Here is a 10216-nt window from a genome sequence, read left to right as displayed (position 1 = left end):
AATTGAATCTTCAATAGCATGAGAAATAATATAGTTGAAGGGAGTCTACCAGATCTACCCAAAGTTATAATCAGCTGCTAGAGAGGGAAATTTAATAAGTTATTATGGACATCTCAACTAAAACCGAAGACTGTATAAGGTAATTGGTATGATCGGCGCACGGAGAAGGGCAAGGAAGCCACTTTGGCTACAAATCATCGTCTAGCTAAAATAACAAAATAGTGACTTCAGAACAACTCTGTAACCATTCCTGACTGGCACAGCCAGAGCCCTGATCTAAAGCAAATTGGGCATCTATGGAGAGACTTGAAAATGGCATCCACCAATGTTCACCATCCAACCTGAGGGAACTGAAGAGAATCTGCAAGGAAGAGGCAGAGGATCCCCAAATACAGGTGTGAAAAACTTGTAGCATCTTCCCAAGAAGACTCGTGGTCTAGTTCCAAAGCTGCTTCTACTCAATACCGAGCAAAGGGGCTGAATATTTATCACCATGTGATATATCAGTTTTTCTTGTTTAATAAATTAGTAAAAATATCTACATTTCTGTTTTTTTCCTGACAATATGAGGAGCAGAGTGTACATTATGGAGAAAAAAAAAACTTTTTTGAGCTTTCCATTTGGCTGAAATTAAACAAAGTGAAAAAATTTAAAGGGGATACTTTTTGTATTAAGCTGCAGTGTTCTGGGCAGACTACAATGGGTACCAGTCTATGCTTGTCTGCCTCCCTTCTTCTCACAGCTGAGATCATAATCTAGGCTTGGGGGAAAGTGAAAGGTTTGGGAGGTCTATTTTTCAGCCAAAACTGAATTTTCTATTTTTGGCCAGAGTTTGATTTTAGAAATATTTTTACAATTACGAGGAAACATACAGAGTGACGGATGTCTAGATTTCTCTTGCGTGAGTAAACATAGAATAACATAATTTGCTAATTTTTGCTTGCTTTTGATTTCCTTTGTTTTGTTACAATACCATTGTTTTATTCTGTTCTGCCTTAACAAAGGGATTAAGAACAAAAAACTAATTCTTGAACACAAACCACTACAACCATTGTATCAAACAACAGCTCTTTTCATTTGGACGAAAGAGAAGCATTACATGATCCTGGTGGCGGGCTGCCAAAAGTGAACACGGCCATTTTGAAATATACTTTGTGTGAACATACAATTATCTGCAATTTTTATGAAAAAAAGGAATCACTTTTGTCAGCTGTTTCTAATAAATTTGCAAATGCCATACATTTTTTTTTAAACCAAACCCTTAATGAGAAATATGCTTTCTGTTTTTAAAGCCAAAGAAAGTACAACATAATTTTGGATAACAATGTAAAATCCTTGGGCACTAAAATCGAGAGCGCATTACAGTTTTGCATACTTTACCTTATTTGTTTTCTCAGCTGCACTTGGGACTAAACTAAACAGCGAGTAGATCTTTGACATAAATACAATGCCGATGATGAACTGTCTCTGAAGTCCATCTGCTAAATAGTTCTATGCACTGTTTATATTTGTGCTCCCAGCACAAGGCGGATTTCAAAGAATAAAACATTGGGCTCAGTGTAACTGCACAAATATATAGAAAAGCAGGATAATAAAATAGTCACATGAATGCTGAAAAGGAAACATGGGGGTCATGTAGAAAAACTACTGCAAATCAACAACATTCCAGGTTGACCAGAGCAGCCAATCCGAGTTTTACGGTTACGGCTGTTTCCTTTCCTTACGTAATATAAAGAAAAGAAGGGACATTGTTACAAAGATCTAAAGGCCTGAAGGTGGTGTGTCCTGCTCTTTTCATAGAACTCCCAACTCTACGGAGTGGACCTTATAGGTGACTCCTCCACAACACTTACGAATGGTGGTTGTTTTGAGCCATACAATATATGTATTTACAATATAGGACTATTTGTATATTCCTTTTTTTTCGTGGTTTGGTAGACATCCCATCATTGTGTACAACTGCTGTCCACACCACTGTCCTACAACCATCCACATTATAGAACAATCACAAAATAGATCACAAAAAGGATTGGGTCAAGTACACTTTGCCTGGTATTTGGCATTTTGTGGGATACCCCAGGGAATCCTGGTTGGTGTGTAATGTCCACACTTTTAATATATAAATACTACTCAGAGGTAAGCACTACAGCCTTGCAGCGCTGGGGACCAGGGTTCAATTTCCATCAAGGCTGACATCTTCAAACAGTTTGTATGTTCTCTCCGTGTTTGCATGGGTTTCCTCATGATCCTCTGGTTTCCTCCCACACTCCAAAACATACTGGTAGGTTGATTAAATTGTGAGCTCCATGGGGTCCGGGACTGATTTGGCAATCTCTGTGTAGCCCTGCGTAATCTGTGTGCGCCATATAAATAAAGGAATTATTATTATTACTGCCAAATATGTTTTTATATGTAGTACAGATAATGCTCTAGTTCTAGTAATGGTAAGTGGTTAAACATATTAGATAGTGCCTTGAAGCAAGGGAGGTCATCAATAAAGGTGGACTAAAGGTTTTTAATGTTTGGCAATCCTCATAGTGCCATGAAGTGGCAAAAAGCCTTATCAACCACATTCACATTCATGAACAATATGAGGAGGAAAAATTTTTACAACTTTGAAAACAGAAGTAGTGTGTTTTTGAAAGTGGGCATGGCTTCATTTAAAATGTGGTTAGAATCTGAATTATGCCCAAAAATTGCAATATTTTGCATCAACTAATCCAACAAACTAGTCTAGACTATATGAAACTACAGTGGATTTATCCCTCACCATTACACACTTTGACAAATCTGAAGTTTTTAACCATCTCTTAGATACTTTTAGTAAAATTTCCCCAACATTTCAAACAGGCGCCTATATAAACTATTCCTGTGTTCTGTAAGCTGTGCCATTCCCATTGTTTAGGCCCAGCTTATTCAGTTGAAAGAAACAATTTATTGGTCAAATTGTTTGTTGGCAATAATTTATTGTGGCTTCCTTTTTTTTCCTTCCAAGTTTTACTTCACTAAAACTTTGTTCATAAAATAAAAAGAAAAATCCCCAAAATGTAAATAAAAGATATATATTTGTTAGGCAGAACAATATACTTAAAAAAAAAACATTCAGGTAAATATGTAAAATTTTTTAAATTGTAAATTCTACTTTCCTTTTCACTTCATTTTAGAAACGGAATAACTGAGTTGCCTCTGAGAGTTGTCTTAATGCTCTAAAATTTGTGGCTTATTATTCCACACATGACGTTGATTAACTGCATTAAAATAAAGTCATTATAGTATTTTGGCACAATAATAGCAATTATATTAATATCAACAACATTGTTCAAAGCTATTGTACGAATAATGTGAAATAAAAGTGAGGTGGAATTTGGTTTCTCATCGAATTTTGCTTAATGTAATTTATAGTTTTTTCCTATGTTATAATGGAAATGTCTGATTATTATAATAAATTTCATTAAACGCTTATTGCATAGGGAGGAATGAGTAAAGCTAACAGTACATTGACATGTGAACATCACCTCCATGTGTGCTTAGGAATTATCTTTCTCGAATACAATAGGAATGAATGTAGTTAGTCTGTTACAACAACCCTCATTTTTCTTGGAAAGGTTTTTCATTAGATTTTGGCTGCAGGAATTTATATCTATTCTACCACAAGAGCATCAGTGTGGTCTGATACTAATGCTGTCCATAAGGTTTGGATAGTAGTTGACATTCCAAATAATTTCGTAGGTGTTCTGTGGGGTTCAGTTCAGGACTCTTTGTAGGTCAGTCAAGTTCTTTTACACCAATTTATCAAATTGACTTTTGCGAACCTGCTCTGTTATGGCAAAGGATTTTCTGTAATCTAAGCGATTCTTTACACATACAGGTGGTCCCCGACTTAAGGACAGCCAACTTAAAGACGACCCCTAGTTACAGACGGACCTCTCTGACCACTGTGGCCTTTCGTGAAGTTCTCTGGATGCTTTACTTTACTCCTAGGCTTCCATGATCAGCAGTAAGGTAATGAAGCTTTATCGATAATTCGTGTTCCCAAGAAAATTTTTGAAAATCCAATTGTCACAAGGGCAGAAAAAATTTTGTCTGAAGTTACAAATATAAAATACCATATCTGTTGCAACTTACATAAAAATTCTACAAAACTAAAGAACTTATCTTGTAATTAACCTGGGGACTGCCTATATACAGTATCTTTTCATGTGACCACAATTTACATACCCAAATCAACTGCTTTGTTATGTAGGGCTATGACCACATGTGTAATCCATACCTATGTTTCTTTTTTGTCCAGCTGCTCCTTTAGTGCCAAAATGTTCCTTTAAAAAAAATGCAAATTATGTTGAAGTGCTATGGCAGAACACCTTAAAGCACCGACTCAAGTAAACTTTTGACATGGAAGCATTAGATGGTTAATAAAAACAAAGGTATGGGTGGCTTGTGTGGGCATTGCCCTACATAATAATGCAATTAGGTCAGGTAGGTAAATTGTGGTGCCGGATGCCCTTTAAGCATTAGGAACAAAAAGCCCCAACCAAATAGATGGAGAACATTTTCAAACCACTATTGCAACTTCATTTAATTTTATTTTTCTGGATATTTTTTTGGACTATACTCTTTAAAAATCATTGCATCTCAAATTATCCCCATTGGGTTTTTAAAACATTTTGTCTATTTTGCGCTACTTCCCAGATGTAAAAAGAAAAGAAGTCATATTTGCTCAATTAAGATTGTCATATACTATAAAACAGCCACTGGACCTTCACATATACAAACCAACATGGCTCAGCCAAATGAACATACATATTGAATGGAACAAGAGAAGTAAGATATCTCAGGTGGTAGACTTCCATGGCAAATCCATCAAAATCCAAAAGCAACTTCTGCTTTCTTAAGAGATTATGGACACCCATAATGGGTCAAGTTAAAATCGGTGGATTGAGACAATATCACTCAACATGTTTTTCGAGCTTTACATACATTTAGGATCTAAAGAACTGGATTTTTATCTGGCACTGTATGTAAAATTTTACTTCCATACTTCACTACACATTATTAGGGCCAAAGACCCTTGTCCCAAACCTATCCATATGTTCTCAGCAATATGTCCCAAACCTATTCCCAAATCTTTTCTCAGCAATACACATCAAGATAACTCAAACTATGCAGTCATCTAAGCCACCACTGTACCTCTTACAGCATGGAACTTTTTATTATATAGAGGTCCACACGTTAGAGACGTTACTGAGACCCTTTCTCTCTAAGCAACCGCTGGGAGTGTCTCATTTTCCTGTCAGCTGAGTCACAATTTTGCCTTTGCCATTTGTCTTAGACTCATATCCAGAGTGGAGAGAATGAAATCACCGCTCCATAGCCAGTAAGCAGATACTAAAACAACTCTCCCAGGGAAGGTGTTTCCCTCTGAGTTGTGAAATGAACTAAGGAAAAGACGTAGGAAGGTTGTGCCAGATTTGTCAGATGCTGCTACTGCGGATGTACAGCTGTTGTTATAAAAAATCTATATAGTTAAAAATGGCTGGAAACTGTCAACCAACCAACTAGCTGCAACATATTTAGCTGCAGACATGGTGTCATCTAGAAAACTCTGGTTCTTCTACTGTTTGCCTAACCTCCTACAAAACTCCTTATTTCTTCGCGTAAAAAACACCATTTCCCTACTGTGGGATAATTTTATCTGTGGTAATTGCCATATGTCTACATCTCCAACATACTGGAGCATATTTATCATACGATGGCGCTTGTGCGCCAGCGTATGATAGCCCCACCACAGCAAATTTGCAGCCCGAATACATCAAGAGGCTTCTGCGTAGAAAAAAATGCAGCCGGCAACTTTTCGCGTATGAAAAGTTGCCGGCAGCAGCAAGTGCGCAGGCGCGGGGACAGTAACGCCCCGCGCCAAACCACTCCTGTCCGGCCGCGCCCTCCGCTCAGCCGGCCGCGCCCCCCCCCCCCTTCACGCCCCTTCACGCCCCACTGGCGTGAAAGTGGCGGATCGGGGCAAATAATCGCAAAAGCTAGCAATAAGCTAATTTGCTCTTCTGCTTTGATCCCCTAACCTCTTGGCATGAAGAAGACTCTAATGCTCCATTATCTTTCTTCTGATTAACTAGATGACCCTTACTTTCCTTACGATAACTGGCTTGATAACTGGAAGTCCACAGATAGTGATAGCACAAAAATACGTATCTTTCCTAATTAGTTTAACTTTCTAAGTTTAGTCTTGTATTCTATTCTATTTTCTGTTCAGAATTATTGGGGCAGCAATCCTGCCTCATCTTCTGTTAACAACATTTTAAGGCCACTCTTTTACATAAACTGTGCATGTGCCTTTATTTTTTAGTAGATAATCCCTGAATGTTCATTAAGTGATTAAGCAGTCCAGCAACTTACTTTTATATTGTGTGCAGATCCTCCGTGCTTCATTATTTACCTCTCCGCTGAATAGGAGGAGCTGTAGTAGGAAAGTATGACTCATGCTGCTCCTCCCCCTTCATATCCCTGTCAGCAGACAGACTGTGAAGAGAGAGAGAGATTGAGGTCACATGGACGTGCCTGGAGCAGAGACAATAGAAATGTGGGTTTGCTTAGTGCAGCATAATGAGAAAAGGGACATGATGCACCTTTTAAAGGAGGCAAAGACAAATACATATACATGCAGAGACGTGTCTAATACTAGAGATTTATGGTAAAGTGACCAACCCCTTTAAAGATATGGTTTACACCAATCACAAGGGCCTTGGAGACAAGTCAACATATGGAAACAGTTACTTCTCCTACAGTAAAATATTTCTCCTAATATTCATCAATGTGTTACTCATGGGGAGAGAACGATTTATCCGCAATAAGAATTAGTTCAGTAAATTTTTATGATTTCCCTAAAATTTTATAAAATATCTATAAATCACCTTTATAAAATATCTATTCATTCTGGGGAAAAATGATCACTGTAATAATTTCTTGGGCTGCAAAACCCAAACCCAAAATCTTTGTTAAAAAAAAAGTAGGTTGCATTTATATTCTTTAGTTTTGTATGAGTTAATGTCATTTTAATACCCCAACAACATCCTTTCAGTCCGTCAGCAGCATTACCAGTACATTTGCACAAAAGAAGTGTTTTGTATTACAATACCTCCTGCTAAGGAGACATGGCACTCCCTTGACCCAGAAATGTGCTCACATGTAGTGAGTCTTTCTTGCCTAAGGGGATGAACTGATCCTAAGTGCTACAGCTGGAGGTCTGGCGAAGACCCAAGAGGTCAAAGCTGTCAATTTACTAGAACTGCAAACCACTTTCCCTTACATTAAAAAGCAATTTACTGTCATATATTACTAATTAATATTCACTTATAGCTATTGATTATGTCTTATCATTGAAGGACATGCACAAAAGCACCAAAAATCTGGGAGATGAGATGTTATAGCAAAGCAGCTGACCACAAACTGCTCGTCTTTCTGATGGTGAAGTCCTCCGTAATGTTACTGATATCTCACTCTATGAATTATATTTTATAAATAATGTGTATTGTCCTCAATTCTTAAAGGGGTTGGACACTAATAACAAATTTTACCAGGATAGATACGAGAGCCTAATATGGTCACCCGCATTGTACTTACCTTTGCAAAATGTATTTGCAGTCTCTGGGAGGCATGGGTCATGTGACCTCCTGACAGTAGCAGGACTTAGGACTTCTTTTGACTTGCTTTCATCTTGATGGCTTCTGGTGTATCAATGGGGTCATTGTTGTATGCATATCCCATCTGTGACTGTTGGATGGGCATCGATGGGCATGCCAAGGATGTCACCAGAAGTCCTAAGTCCTGCTGCACCTTTTATATTACAGCAGGCCATTTTTTTCTGGTTTGCCCTCAAACAAACCAATGTTGCTCTAACTGTCCAGGAAACCCATATACATAGACCCCACCAGTCCACTAAAACACATTTTTAATTTTTTTAAATTAAATCTTGTTTGAATTTTCTACAATTTTTTCCAATAGGATTTGTTTTAGGGTTAGAACCATAAAGAAAAAAAATTGCATAAAATGAAGGAAAAGTTATAGGACTTTTTATATAATGACTTCTTTACCACGCTCTTTTACATTTTTGCGTTTCGGTTTTTTACTTTTCATGTTTTCATTTACACAGATATTTGAGGCCTTATTATCCGTGGGACAAATTGTACTTTCTATTATATAGTTATAGTATGTTCATTGCTCAGGGAAGCTGGAAAAAAAATCCAAATGTGGTAAAATTACCTAAAAACACACTTACACCATATTCTCATCTGCTTTGTTGTTACATCTTTTTCTGTGCAGTTCCAATAACGCCTCCCTTCTTTGGACCGGTGCGATAATGGAGATACCAAATTTATATACGTTTTATAATGTTGTAATACTAAAAAAGTTTCAAATCTTTTGTCCAAAAACAAAATTCTTAGTTTTGCCACATTCTTACATCCAAGCATTGTACAACCATTTTAGCACTTTTTATTTAAATTTTTATGTGTTAAGAAATGTAATAAAAGTGTTGATTCAGAAATTTTGATGCTATTTTCCGTTTTGGGGTTCACTGCCGGGAATAATTGTTTTTATATATTTTAAATAATCAGACATTTGGGGACACGGAGATACCTTATGGTTTTACTTGTTTATTTATTTTTGGATGAGTTCTAGGGAAAGGGAGTTGATTTAAATTTTTATATATTTTTTTAATTTAATTTTTTTCTTAACTTTTACATTTTTTTTTCAGCTCTCCCCCCCAGGGTACCTCAACCCTAGAGGGTTTGATCACTTATACAATATACTGCAATACTGCATTGCGCTATACTGTAGATATCCTGCCTTTATAATACAGTCTGTCTCAGATATACTGTAGTATACATATGCTAATGACAGCTATGGGGGGTTTTAATTGGAACCCTCTGATGATGTCAAGGAGCACTGATTGGCATTTAAAGATGGTGGCATCGAAGGTAAAGTACTGTTAGGTGCTGATGTTGGGTTTGTCAGCATAACTTCCACAGATGGTGCCAACACCAACCATGGCAGTTACCAGCAGGTTCCGCTGGGTAATACGTGTATATAGTTGTACACCAGTAAGGAAGTGGATGATTGAACAGTGGAACAGGATTGAGCAGAACTATAGGGGGTCATATAGCTATTTCCAGAACAATTGTAGCAACATTGGTTCTGACTGATTTGATTCACAACCAAACCAATTCTTGGTTTGGTATTAGCATCATAAAAGTCCAGACAATGGTGATCTATGATCACATGATACAGACCTGCTCTACTCCCGGTGCGTTGCCCTCCGAGGACGCCTCTGTCCTCTTATACAAATAGAAGCAAATGGATAAAGGATGAGGATCGCACTCTGGCTTGCTTGTATCCAAAATATGAAAAACTTTATTGACGCATGGAAGCAGCGATACAAAAAATTGGAATAAAATCTGACGCGTTTCTGACCTTTGCGGTCCTTAGTCGTAGATCTACGACTAAGGACCGCAAAGGTCAGAAACGCGTCAGATTTTATTCCAATTTTTTGTATCGCTGCTTCCATGCGTCAATAAAGTTTTTCATATTTTGGATACAAGCAAGCCAGAGTGCGATCCTCATCCTTTATCCATTTGCTTCTATTAGCATCATAAACCTGGTAGGCAAGGTGGTCTGTATCAATAAACTTTACGTAGATCTAAACCTCAGGAGGCACTTCTTGAAGGAAACAAGACAAGAATATTGTGTAGGAAATGGGAAATTGTAAAGCAGATGGAACAGGAGGTCATGTCATTGAGGAAGAAAGTCTTTTAGCCCCAAGTCAAATGGATTTCTGCTCTCGACACCCCCTTGAAGAAGTGCAAGGTTCCTTGAAATCTCCCACCAAAGTTTCATACAACCCTTTTTACTGAAAATGGCAGAAAAAAACAAGTTTTGAAACTTTTTCAAATTAAGACCAGATGAAGGCTGAAGGCAGTACATTTATTGGAGTTATTCACCATCGGTTCGCTTCTAATCCATGTTTGATATTTTTGAGCAGGAAGATAAAAAAAAAAGTTCAATAAAATGAATGGCAATGATTATCTCGCTCCTTTATAAAGTAAATGGTACTTTACTGCTGTAGCATGAGAACATATTTATAGTTTTCATTAAAAGTAAGGCTTGAGGGGAGAAACGTACTAAGAAGGCATTGTGTGCTGCATGCTAT

The sequence above is a fragment of the Engystomops pustulosus genome, chromosome 3 (assembly GCF_040894005.1).
Source record: "Engystomops pustulosus chromosome 3, aEngPut4.maternal, whole genome shotgun sequence".
Lineage (NCBI taxonomy): Eukaryota > Metazoa > Chordata > Amphibia > Anura > Leptodactylidae > Engystomops > Engystomops pustulosus.
The sequence above is the reverse complement of the archived record's forward strand: the minus strand, read 5'-3'. Positions refer to the sequence as shown.